This window comes from Lagenorhynchus albirostris, chromosome 12, assembly GCF_949774975.1.
Source record: "Lagenorhynchus albirostris chromosome 12, mLagAlb1.1, whole genome shotgun sequence".
Classification (NCBI taxonomy): domain Eukaryota; kingdom Metazoa; phylum Chordata; class Mammalia; order Artiodactyla; family Delphinidae; genus Lagenorhynchus; species Lagenorhynchus albirostris.
Window position 1 is genome coordinate 92,237,524 of NC_083106.1, and position 14,154 is coordinate 92,251,677.

Consider the following 14,154-nt stretch of genomic DNA (forward strand, 5'->3'; position numbering starts at 1 on the left):
GCCCCCAAATAGTCAAGTGTCACAACAGAGGTAACCCCGTGGGAGTCACGAGGAGACTAAAATTATCTCCAGTTGTGCAGGAGAGAAAAGTTTCACTGAAGGCAGGTGTAGTTCAGCCAAGCCCTACAGCACAGAAGTAGGAATGTGGGTATGTACGAATGGGAAAGAGTTTAATGCAGAATGGATGAGAAATATGCATTCGACCTATTCTAAAACAACTGGCTTATTAACTCAGTAAATCGATTTAGTCAGTCAAACTAGCTTTAGCTGATTACTTATCCAGGGAATAGCTGTTTAGAGTAATTTTTGTCATAGAACAGTAAATATGGTTGAACTATAGCTTTAGGCTTGCTAAGTGAAATAGATTGCTCTAGATGATTTTCAAGTGACTTACTTGGTAGTACTCACGAAATTGGGGGTTAACAATTGCTTAAGAAAACAAAGAGAATTGATTTTAAATAAAGTACTTACTGTGTGAACTATCTGTTCAGTAGCTCATGTTAAACGGATGTTTATAATCCCCATTGGACAACCAACTACTTTTTTGCAAATGGCAATGTGAATTGCTCTCGCATAAACTATAGCAATGACCACCTATCTAATTTGTTGTCCAAACCAGAAATCTTCTAACAATACTGGTGTCCTAATAAAAATAAGCACGAAGGGAACACACACTGGGTGTCTCCCGTGTGCCTGTGCATGCATCTATATCTCACTGAAGCCCCATAACAGCCCCCAAGAGAGGGACTCTGAGTGTCCCCATGCTGCTTGTGGAGAAACAGGCACAGGAAGGTTCAATAGTCTATCTACCTAATATCACACAGAGGGTGGGAGAGCCCGTTTTTAAACCACCTGCCTCCAATTCCAGGTGCCAGGAGCCAGGCTCAGCCTACAGCTCTCTTCTGCTCGCCTGGAGGTGAAACAAGGTGTCATGATTAGTCAAATCCCGGTCTTCACTCATCAAGGTAGCTTGAACACCTGCACGTCCTCCAAGTAGCATGTAGCATAAGCAATAAGATGTTTGCCCCGTGATCGTCCAGGAACTTGGAATCAGCTGTGCCTGGTTAGGCTGAGCTGGTTTAGAGTGGAGAGGACCACCGATCTTCCACCTGGGCAAGTGCCTTTTGACCTCCTGCCATCAGAGGGCCGAAAACTCCAGCCTGAGAATGTGCTGAGGCCTGTAGCCTAGTTACGCCAGCTCAGAACAATGATGAGCACACGTTTTTCCAATCACCTTTCCTCATGCTCCCCATGCCTCATACTGCCCTGCTTCTTTATTCTTTATCCCACAGATACCCAAAGCCCCTTGCCTTTGGGGAGGCGGATTTGAGACCTATTGTCACGTCACGTCCTCGCTTGGCTGCCCTGTGAATAAACCTCCTCTTTGCTGCAAACCTCAGCATTTCAGTGTCTTGGCTTGCTGTGCCTCAGACAGAATGGTTGGGAGCACTGGTACAGGACCGTTGCATGTGAGGGAAGCTGGTTCCTAGTAGTCACATTGCGGATGTTTTCTCCTCTCGGGGTGGGGGTGGGACAGACATCCTGCTCTTGCAGAAAGGGAGAAACGCAGGTGCCAAACCCTTGCCCTCAGCATCACCATCACCTAGGAGCTTGTTAGAAGCACAGAATCCAGGCCCCACCCAGAACTACTGAATACCAGCCTGCATTGAACAAGATCCCCAAGAGAGGCATACCCATATTAAAGCTGGAGAGGCACCAAGCTGTCATCATCTTCTCCGCAGCTAATGAAAACGAAGCAAAGATTCATCCCGAGCCGACTCTGCCTCAGTCACCTGGATATCCCATGAGCTCATTTAATCCTCCCCAGAACCTGCAAATGAGACTGAGGGTCAGAGTGGTCTAGCACCCAAGGTTCCATAAGAGAACATGACCAAGGCTCACTGGAGCCCAGACTTCCAAAAAAGAAGGCCCCTGAGCACAGCATGGCACCACCGCAGCCCAAACCGAGGGCCTCGATGGTAGGCCAGGCTCCCCACGCAGAGTTCACACCATTCGACAGATGCCCACAGCAGACCACAAGGCAATATGAGAAGTAACTTCTGATTGTGGAATCTCTGAATTTTGAGATTTAAAGAAAAAAATCTGTTTTCGGGGGATGGTTAAAACAGTTCTACCAAGGAGTAAAGAGAGGGCATCTCAAGGCTCCTTCTGGACTAAGAATTTAATGCCTACTTATTGAGAAATGCTCCGTGCATTTGCTCAGCCCTACGTCAAGATGAAGTTCTCTGTGCCCTAGAAGCTTAGGTTCTAAAAAGGCCACAGAAATGGGTGAGACCTAAAAAATGCCAGAACAATGCAACGGCCTTAATCAGACTGTCTTTGCTTTGCCTTGCTTACAAGTCACTGACTTTAAACTGAATATGGTGTCATGTCTTTATGTTTCTTGAAGCTTTTTTTTTCAAAAGATCATATAAAGATTTTCTTCCATGGTAAGACTTTTATATTGTATTTTTCTTAAACTGGACTGTGGTACATTTACCCTCCATCAGATGATTGCTTATAACTCACCTTGCTTTGTTAAGAATACCGCTAGAGGCTTCTATGTCCCTACCTAGAAAAATACATTTTCAGGCCCATTGAAACCAATGAAAATCCAAGATTTCAGAGCACAAGATAATGAAAATTCTCTGTATCCGCATCTTTTACTGCTTTTAATCTGTTAACAGTCCCTAAGTGTGTCAGATGAAAGGTACTGTCGTGGGAATTGACATCATTAACAGCATTCCGTACAGGTAAGTCTTGATTGTTCCAAGTTCTCAAAAAGTTGGACATATTTACTGCCTCTATGACATCTCTAGGGTGTGTGGAAAAAATAAAAAAGAGGCCTGTACAATGTATTTCTCCAAATATACACACAAATAGTTTGCACATACAAACAGGGAAACCTTATAAATAACGTATGGGGAGCAAAGGATTGTCGGTAACGGAACTACTCATTTCGAAAGACAACACTGTCACCAAGTGTCCCCTCACCAAAACTGACTGGGAATTTTTAGGGACCACCAAACCAGAGATGGAGATTTTTAGGCACATTCTTGCCAGAAAAGAGAGCCTAGGGCATAAACCACTCAACTTGTTGGCACGAATGCCAGGGCAACCCGAGCAAGTGGATATACAAGCCTACGTAACGCTTGGAAGTAGGAAGCTTTGGAGGACTACACCTGGGCTGGTACTGGCCTCCCTCCCCAAAGGGACAAGGAGAGCAGAAACCTGGATGGAGTCAAGAGAGAGAACAAGGAAAGGCAAGGCTGGGTCTGGAGCAACGTGTGGATCCAGGAGCATGTGTCTCAGAACTGCCGGGGCTCTGCAGACCAGCTGCATCCCCATTCTCCTTGACCCTCATGGGTATAATGAACTCAGGATGGGCGCATCCCGGCTGCCAAGTCACTTCCACCTGTCCATGGAGTTGACAGTTACTTGCTCACAGTGAACCAACCTCTCTGGACCTAACAGCTACTGCAGGAGGCGGTAGTGGAGAACAAGGTGACGACAACGACCAGATGCGAAGGAGGAAGCGACGTTCAGCGGACCGACTGGGTGGACTGATGGTGTGGGGTTAAGTCTGCAGAGCTAAAGGGGCCAGATGTAGAAAAGGGAAGGGGAACCATGAGGATATGGTCAAGCCCCATCGTATGGATATTTCATCCATATATTGTATGCAAATTCCATTCAATTTGCTCTGAGTGAACAAGAGAGAACAAAATTATCCTTTAAACCATGTCAGTGACTTTATTTACCATCTCATTTGATGAGCTCCTAGCCCAGGGTCAGAGGGAAATGGGAGCTGTGAGTCTGCCATCTCTCAGGAAGTCTCAGGCCTCAGAGGCCCCTCAGAGCCAAACTACCTCACCTTTTGCACTTTTCAAGCAACGTTATTCCTAAGTGCGAGTCACCCTCTTCATCAGGTTCTCCAAGAAACAGCAATCTCTCCCAATGAGAGAGGAAAAATGGGCTACTTTGGCTTGCTGAGGCACAATATGTAGTTCTCCAAAATGGTACCTGCCTGGGGATTTTTCAAGAAAATTAAGCATCAGTGGTGATTTGTTAGTCTTCACATAACGTATGACCCAGATGTGCTGAGAAATAAGAAAAGGATGAACGAATCAAGGGCGGCTGATCCAAGGAGGCAAGGGGCCACTTCCGCAGCCTACGTGGTAAGCTAGAGGGAGGGAACATCCAGCTGGTGGGAGCTGAAGACAGGGGCCAGTCCTCCTTGGGCTCGGGATGCCACCCCCTCTTCCTACATCTTCACGCTCTCCTTCTCTGTTGGCCCCTCCCAGCCATATTAAAGAGCCACAAGGAAATGCTCTCCTCCATTCCATTCTCCTGTCCTATCCACCCCTCCCTTCTTTCCCTTTGCCATCAATTTCTTGACTTGCCCCCCATTTCTCCCCTCCCATCCACACTGCGGTCTGGTTTCTGCCCCCCTACTCTCGTGAAACTGATCTCCTTGAAGCCCCCAATGATTTCTCCGTTGACAAGTCCAGGGCACTACTTCTCAATCCTTATCTTTCTGACCGCCAAGCCGAGTCAGATCTTAAACAACGTCTTTGTCTTGAAAATCTCTTCCCTTGGCTTCCGCACCACCTTTCCTTTTCTTTCCATGAGACCGATCACAACCAGTGCTGCAGATTCCATCGAATTAAGGAATGCTGTTGCCTACATGTGTGAATGAGCTCAAGTGAGTAAAGTACTGAAGTAGAGGACAGCTAAAGTGAAACGTCTTCATGAATGTCCACGTGGCTGAGCAGCAAGTTAACCTTTCCTACATGTGCTAAAGAAGAAGAGTTGGGTTTTATTTTATTTACTTTTCCCTGGACTGTGTTGAATGACTATCATCTACAAGTTCAGGCTACTTTTGGCTGAGGATTAATGCACTGGGAGAGCTGAGAGAAAACTGAACAATAGAGCTGTCTTTTTCTTGACCAGTTCACCTTAGTTTCCCAAACTCTAAGTCTTTCCCGAATTCTTTCTCCTTTTTAGTGTAGTAAAAGGAACATAACACAACATCCACCATTTGGATCATTTTACAATTCACCGTACCATTCAGTGGAATTTACTACTGTCACAATGTTGTGCAACTATCACCACTGCCGAGCTGCAAAACATTTTCATCAACCAAGAGGAAACCTACACCCATTTTAAGGAGTCATTCCCTATTTCCCTCTCTTCCAAACCCCGGAAACCACTAATGTAGAATCTTTTCTGTGTGTATGGATTTGCCACTGCTGGACATTTCATATAAATGGAACCATACGATATGTAGCCTTTCATGCCTGACTCCTTTCACTTAGTTGCATCCATCATGTAGCATGTATCAGAAATCCACTCACTGTTATGGCTGAATCCTTCATACCCTTTGAATACAAAATTAAAAATACGTTGAGAGTGAAGCTCTGTTTTAATGGCACATCTATTAGGCCAATTCATTGAAAGAAGCTGAAGATGGAGATATTGTTGTGAAATGATAATCATTGAGAAGCCTCAGCCAATTGGATAACGAAAAGTTTGGGAAATGTTGCAAAAAATTATCTGCTTTACGTTAAAAGCCTATTAAACAAGGATGCAGGAGATTGTCTTTTTCTTGCAGGTAACTTAAATGAGGCAGAAAGAAATAACTGCCCTTTAAAACACATTTTGAAAGGATTCTATTTATTCTTAATAGACGAATGGGAGTACAGGAAGTTCACATCCAATATGGACTCCCTGTCCAAACACTGTTTATCGTTCTAGCCACCACTATCGAATTATATTTCTTGAGAGTAAGGCAGCTCAATTCCTGCATATTACTTTCTAAAATTCATCCATCAAATCCATTAATACAGTATAAACAAGAGTTGTTCATGTTTAAGTGCACTTCAAATATCAGGTATAAAGAACCCCCAGTAAGAAAAAGAATCCTATATCTCTTGCCAGAATGTGGTCAGCTGTGGGGTGCTCTGCTAGCTGAAAGACACATTCATTATTAAGGGGATAGAGGCTGTTTAAGTGGGATGAGAGCCAAAAAATTTTAACTACATATATGTGTGAAGAACAGTGCTAGGTTATCTCATATTCTATATCAGTCAAGGCTACCATTTTACATACGTGAAAAGTAAAGTTAAAAGTGTATTAGTAGGGCTTCCCTGTTGGCGCGGTGGTTAAGGATCCACCTGCCAGTGCACGGGACACACGTTTGAGCCCTGGTCCGGGAAGATCCCACATGCCACGGAGCAACTAAGACCATGTGCCACAACTACTGAGCCTGCGTGCTAGAGCCCGTGAACCACAGCTACTGAAGCCCATGCACCTAGACCCCGTGCTCAGCAACAACGAGAGGCCACCACAATGAGAAGCCCACGTACTGCAACAAAGAGTAGCCCCCGCTCACCGCAACTAGAGAAAGCCCGCGCACAGCAACGAACAGCCTAGGCAGCCAAAGATAAATAAATAAATACGTCTATTTTTAAGAAAAGTGTTTTAGTAACTTACTAAAAGGCACGCAAGCAGGAAACGTGAGCAAGAATTCAATCCCAAATCTGTCACACTGTAGTTTAAGCTAATACTTGAGATTAATAAAAACAGCACTAAATTAAAAGTTCAGAGATATTTTTTATTTCATACTTTCACTAATGCTCTTTGGAGATAAATCATGTCATTTATATGGGCCTTAGTTTTCACAACTTTAATAGTTGGAAGCTTGACTAGATGATCTGTATGTAGTCTTCCAATTCTAAAATGTTCCACTAATTTGGATTGCTACAATAATTGCCCTTGCAATACATGCATGCTGCCACCAAGTAGCAGTAGAGACTACTAGTTCCTTTTCTACCCCTAGTGGGGGTGCATTTTGACAGCAGACTTATCTGTCAATAGTACAACCTGTTAGTATAACTATAAGATAACAAAATAATCTGGTATTCTTTCCTGTAAAACAGAAGCTTTACATTGTGTCTGTGAATCGTATCAGAATCACCTGTAGGTTTTTAAATATAGAGGAAATCCTGAACCCATTGAATGAGACTCTTCAGAGACAGGACTTGGGCATCTGGAATTCTGGGTTCCCATCATTTGTATATTTTATTTCATTTCATTTTTGCCTATGTACAATATTTGTCACATCCTTTTGAATCTTTAAAACTTTCTTTTTGTTTTAAATTTTAGAATATTCCATAATCTTCACCTACTTTTCATAAGGTGTTATCTGTTATGTTTATTCGATCTTGTGCTTCTCCCGGTTAAGACTTCTTTCTTTCCTTGTTTTTGGTTTTTTTCGGGGCCCTGCCTCATGTCTTGCAGGATCTTAGTTCCCTGACCTGGGATTGGACCCCAGGGTCCCAGCAGTGAAAGCGTCATGTTCTAAATACTGGACCACCAGGGAAGTCCCAAGATTTCAGTTGTAAATGACTTCTTTCCCCACTCTAATTCATTCCTGGGATCAGTTTCATGTTTGGACATTAAAGCAACCTTGCATTGCCAGAATAAAGCTACTTTGATTCTGATATATGATTGTTTTACATACCATGGATACAGTTTGTGCTTCTCTTTACACATTTTGCATGCATGTTCAAAGGAGAAACTGGCCTGTGATTCTATTCTCGTAATATTCTTTATCGATTTTTTTGTTGCTGTTTTAAGATTCTATACTTTATGTTTTATTTATTCATTTTTGGCTGCATTGGGTCTTCATTGCTGCATGCGAGCTTTCTCTAGTTGCGGCGAGCGGGGGTCTATTCTTTGTTGCGGAGAGTAGGCTTCTCATTGCAGCCTTCTGACCCCATGGGCTTCTGACACCATTCGTCAGTGCTACTTCAGGTCCTCACCCCTTCCCTTCTGACCCTGGGCGGTGAAATCCTCCTTATGCGGCTGGCGTGCGGCAGAAAGTCAATGAGGCAAGAGTAGGTTTGGAGTATCCAAGGAGCAGAAAGGATGTCAGCGTGTGGAAAACAGAGCGAGCAAATTGGAGAGGAGAATGAAACAGTCAGAGAGGAAACAGAGGCCCAGATTTCTAGGTCTGTGGAGGCACTCTGAGGACTTTGCATTTTCTGTGAAGAAGCCACTGAAGAAATTTGAGTGACATGATCTGACTTATGTTTTAACAAGATCTCTCTGGATGCCACGCTGATTAGAGACTGTAGGAGAGCAAGGACAAGCCCCAGAAGACCAACAGTTGATTCAAAGAAATGATTACTCAAACATGGTCCCTCTCCTCAGTGAAGACGCAGAGCAGCAATTGGCAAATAATGGCCACGAATCAAATCAGGCTCTCAGCCTGGATCTGTGGGACTGTGAGCTAATAATGGTTCTCACGTTTAGAAAGCTTGTTGAAGAGGAAAGAGGAGGAGAAGCTACAGAAACTGTATATGGCCCACAAAGCCTAAGATATTTAAAATCCAGAAAATGCTTTCCAACACCTGATGTAAAGCATGGGGCTGGTAGGAGGTCCTCAACCAAATTTGGAAGAGGAATACATGAGGCAGTTAGTTCCTGAAAACACTGTAAAGTGATAGGTGTCAAGAAACATTTACCCCTTCACCCTTAACCTTCACAAATGATGCCAGTTCCATTGAGCTATTGAAAAATACATTCTGCCTTTCAGAAAAATAACCCAGAGGACATTTTCTCACATACGCAAGGTCATAAACAACTGTCAAGTGAAGTTGAAATAGCAACAAATCAAATAATAACAAAAAACATTTTTACTGATTTTTAAATCTTACAAAGCATTTTCATGTTCATTATCTAATTTAATCCTCCAATCAACGTCATGAGATAGTTATTATTTCCCCATTAGAAATGACCACATATGAAATCCTGAGTGATTGCTCAACAAAAGCTGAAATCTTGAGTGTTACATCTATGAAGGCCATGGTTGGGTGTTTTCCCATGGGAACATTGGATGCTAAAATCCACAGGGATTTTCAGCTCAAGATGGCAGACTAGGAAATATATTTACTTTCTGTTCCTCCTGAAACCATATCTAAATAAAACTGTAGAAATACCAAAATGAATCAACCAATAAAAGCCAAGATATTCTGGAAGTCATCAACCACAGAAAGATTTCAACACATTTCGAGAAGGCAAGCAATGAAATGGAGGAGCCATGAATAAAATAATGGAGAAAAAAAGGCTGAGCCTAAGTAAGGTCTGCACAAAGTCACTCAGCTTTTGCTGAGCTCTGGTTATAGTAAAGGGCAGAGGAAAGGAGAGGGGCTGAAAACAAGGAGACAAACGTCATTTTAGGAAAAACACTTCATTTAATGAGCTCCAGGGAACACTCAGCCTGCTGCCATACTAACTCATGAATTACAATGGATTGTTGGTAAGCAAGACAAGAAAACAGGGAAGAAACAAAAGAAACAAAAATCAAGACACTGTTTCTAACTGAACTCTTCTCAAATGAGATCGAGGAATTATGGTTCAATGCCACAGCTGTAAATCATTTCTGCTCTTGGAGAGGTTACAAAGGGCTTATAATATTTCCCTTGTTTTCAGACAGAATTTAGGTCTGAGCAAAAGATTTTGTGTCCTCCAACCCCAAAATTTATTGGGGATGGAAGCCCAGATTTGCTGGGACATACCATAAAAAGAATCTCAAGAGCAGAGGGTCAAACTGATTTTGGAATATATGAATTATGCCCAGTGTGAGTTTCAATAGGTTTATATATATATATATATATATATATATATACATTTTTACTGATCTATATGATTTTGGGTTCTGAAACTTCTACATGTCACATGCGTGATACATAACAGACAATGTCAGCCCCAGGAGGGAGAAAACACTCCAATGAAGCAAGCCAAAGAAACAAGTTTTAAGCAAGGTCAAGTGATGTGTAGACCAGGATTGTTCAATTCCTACCTGTCATGCTGAAGCTTCCAGCTCCTGAATAACAACACATGCTTCCTTTGTCCTAGACAGCCAAGAGTACGTCTCCTCTCTTGGGCATAAGAATCCCTAGAGTTACATATGTGTAGTAAAGAGTGGACCCAGCTGCCATACTCACAATGACCAAATTGTGTTGATCGTACTTTATACCAATACATCGCTCCACGCTGAAGTTGCAATAAATGATATATTTGCTTTCTGGACATATGAATGAGACGCCTTACTGGATATACTCCAGGAAGGCCAGAGAAGCTGGCTTCTAATCCATACGGAACAATTCACTGGTGAATTTCTTTCAGGATAGCCCATGATTTATCTAGAATATCATCTTTACATATCTGGATCCTTCAAACTAGACAAAGGGAAAATACGGGCTTCAAGCCTCAGTTAGAAATATGGAATGGTGCCATGCTGACAACTGGTGCTCCCTGACCTGTATCTTCTGAGATTAGAACACAGTGTGGTGGATGACCAATTCATGCGTTGAACAAAAGAAGACCTCCTACAGGGCAGTGTAGCTGTTCGTTACAGGTATGGCACTTAGGGCTAAGTACCATAAGGACTACAAGAAAAAAAGAGAAACAAGTAACACATGAAGCATATACGATAAGGAGGCACCACAGTCCAGAGCACAAGCTCTGGAATCACACAGGCTTGGATCGAATCCCGGCTAAGCCACTACCATCTATATACCCTGAAGGACAGGCCAAGGTTTAAATGTTCTTTTACCAAATTTCAAAAAAGAAGTGAAGAAAGAACCTATCTGCCAGGAAGGGACATCGTGGGCTGCAGCATCCAGCCGGATCAGGGCTCTGCATCTCCTGCTCACAAACCTTGGCCACCTGGCTCATGGTGATGCTGGCAGCTGAGCAGCCCTGGAGAAGGCGATCCTGTCTCCAGGTCTCGCAGAGGAGCTGGGGAGGTCTGCGGACGAGGTGGCCCACACCCTGGTAAGCTCTGGCTGCCTCCTGCCCTCAGGTCTGAGCAGGCTCTGGCCTCTGGGCCCCGTGGTGGGGAAGGCCTGGCCGATACATACGCAGGGCTGAGGGGCCTGCAGAGCCAGTCCCCAGGCAGGGTGGGCTCTGGAGGAGGCTTCCACAGTCCCCAACAGTCTCCGCATGGTGGCCCATCTGGTGCCAAACACCTGCCACCCACAGCCAGAAGTCCCAGCCACTAGAAAGTCCAGAAGGGGCCCCGCCCTTTGCCTTTGGGCCGGGGTTAAGCCAGCAGCTGGGCTTGCATGTGACCCCTGCCTCACCCCCTGCCCCGCCCGCTCTTTCTGTGACACGTACAATGGATATGTCATAAAGCCAGGCAGAGCCAGTGCTATAAATTCAGAGGAGTTAGAATCTAGGAAGAGGCTCTCCCACTTTCACTCTCTGCTCTCAGATCAGGCAGGCAGTACCTCTAATATGGAAGCTATGGACACCACACCTCCTTCACACGCTGTCCTCTTCCATTCTGCTCCTGTTTTCCCCAGCACCCCATTTACGGCTTTGGCGGGCATCGGTGCTTCAGCAGGAAGCACGTCAGACCCCGAACCTATGGACACCACACCACCTTCACACGCTGTCATCTTCCATTCTGCTCCTGTTTTCCCCACCACCCCATTTACAGCCCTGGCGGGCATCGGTGCTTCAGCAGGAAGCACGTCAGACCCCGAACCTATGGACACCACACCACCTTCACACGCTGTCATCTTCCATTCTGCTCCTGTTTTCCCCAGCACCCCATTTACGGCTTTGGCGGGCATCGGTGCTTCAACAGGAAGCACGTCAGACCCCGAACCTATGGACACCACACCTCCTTCACACGCTGTCATCTTCCATTCTGCTCCTGTTTTCCCCACCACCCCATTTACGGCCCTGGTGAGCATCGGTGCTTCAGCAGGAAGCACGTCAGACCCCGAACCTATGGACACCACACCACCTTCACATGCTGTCATCTTCCATTCTGCTCCTGTTTTCCCCAGCACCCCATTTACGGCCCTGGCGGGCATCGGTGCTTCAGCAGGAAGCACGTCAGACCCCGAACCTATGGACACCACACCTCCTTCACACGCTGTCATGTACTATTCTGCTCCTGTTTTCTCCAGCAACCCATTTACGCCTTTGGTTGGCATCGGTGCCTCAGCAGTCAGCACCTCAGACCCCGAACCTATGGACACCACACCTCCTTCCCACGCTGTCATCTTCCATCCTGCTCCTCTTTACCCCAGCACCCCATTTACGGCTTAGGCCGGCACTGGTGCTTCAGCAGGCAGCACCTCTAACACCAAAGCTATGGACACCACACTTCCTTCCCAGGCTGTCATTTTCCAGTCTGCCCTGTCTCCAATAGAACCACTACCCATTTCACACCGCTGTTCCAAGTTCTGGGAACACACCACCCAGTGATAGCAATGCCTCAGCCCATGCCTCGACTCATTTACCTGCAACGTGAGCCAACAGACAGACCAACACTTCAAAGTTATGACAGAAAGTTGAGTAAGTTTATACGCTTGGAATTTCATTTATTATTATTAACAAGCACAACTGTAGTGCTTAGACTATAACAAGTACTATTCTAAGGGCTTACCAAATATTAACTCACTTATTCCTCATAATGGCAACCCTAGAGGTAGGTAATATTCATAATGTTCACTTTTCTGGGGGCAACTGAGGCCCAGAGACGTTGAAGAGCTTGCCTAATGCCACACAGTAAGTAGGTGGCAAAACCCGGGATTAAAACCAGACCGTCTAGACTTTCATCACTTTGCTGTGTCGCCGTACTATAAGTTGTGGTTAGGGAAGGAACTCAATTGACAAGACTCTGAACTAAAAGGAGAAGGGAGAAATGAGAAAATGAGTGATCCTAGAAACTAGAGTAGAGTTAGGCTCAGAAATTTCTGGTGATGAGACCCGGAAGAAGAAGAACTTGGTTGGAATATTAACTTGGGGTAGTATCTGAATCCATGGAGAAATGGTTTTGTTTTCTGTAAAATTTAGAAAGGTCAGTTGGATGAAGATTAATGAAGACAAAAGTAGAAAGGAAAAGAAAAAGGTGCCTTAAGGGAGACATAACCGCTTCCCTCTACGTAGCCACAGGTGGGGTCCTGTGGGAAAGGATGGAGCTCTCTCTACCGGGTTGGTCACCAGGCTGAACAAGGAGAAACATGGCAACCATTGTACTGGTTTTGATGATCTCTCAAAACCAAGGCTTCAGTTTCCAAGAACGACCTACGGTAGCATAACTAGTGTGTGTCACACATGCCACTAAGTGTGTTTCCAGTCACACATTTTAATTGGAGAACTACTTCCTATGAGGTAGGCATCAGTTCCCTATGGCTGCTGTAACAAATGACTACAAATGTGCTTGCTTCTAACAAAACACACTTATTTTCTTATGGTTCTGGAAGACAGAGGTCCAAAACCAGTTTCCCTGGGCTGAAACCAGAAGTCGACAGGGCCATCCATCCTCCTTCTAGAGGCTCTAAGCGAGAATCTGTTTGTTTCCTCGCCAGCATTCCTTCACTTCTGGCCACATCAATGCAACCCCAACTTCGTCATCACATTCTCTTTGGAGTACAAATCCCCTCTGCCTCTCTCTTACGAGAACACCAGTGGTTATATTTGGGCCCATCCAGGTAGTCCAGGAGAATCTTCCCATCTGAGAACCATTACTTTCATCCCACTGGCAAAGTGCCTTCTGCCATTTAAGTTGACATCCACAGGTTCTGGAGAGTAGAATGTGGACATTTGGGGGCAATGGTATTATTCAGTCTACTACAAGGTAGATACTATTATCTTTCTCAGACGTAGGAAATGACGTTTAGGGAAGTAGCTTGTCTCAGGTCTACAATTTCCAGAGTAGAGACTTAAATTCTGCCACTGACACTTTAGGACACACCCTAAACAACTTGAATCTGTGTCCTTAACTACTGCATAATCCTTGGTTAAGAGTCACACTTAGGTATCAAGACCCAATTGAATACAACACAAGTACTGTCTCCTCTTTCACTATGTTTGCCTGGTGTACTGATGAATCTTGCCCAGAGCAGAAGAGTTCAGAAAATTGTTATGCAGGTTTACGAAGAGAAAGCATTTACTGTTTGACGTGCCTGGAATAACGGAAGGCTTTTTCAAATAAAATATGCCCCCAAATAGTCAAGTGTCACAACAGAGGTAACCCCGTGGGAGTCACGAGGAGACTAAAATTATCTCCAGTTGTGCAGGAGAGAAAAGTTTCACTGAAGGCAGGTGTAGTTCAGCCAAGCCCTACAG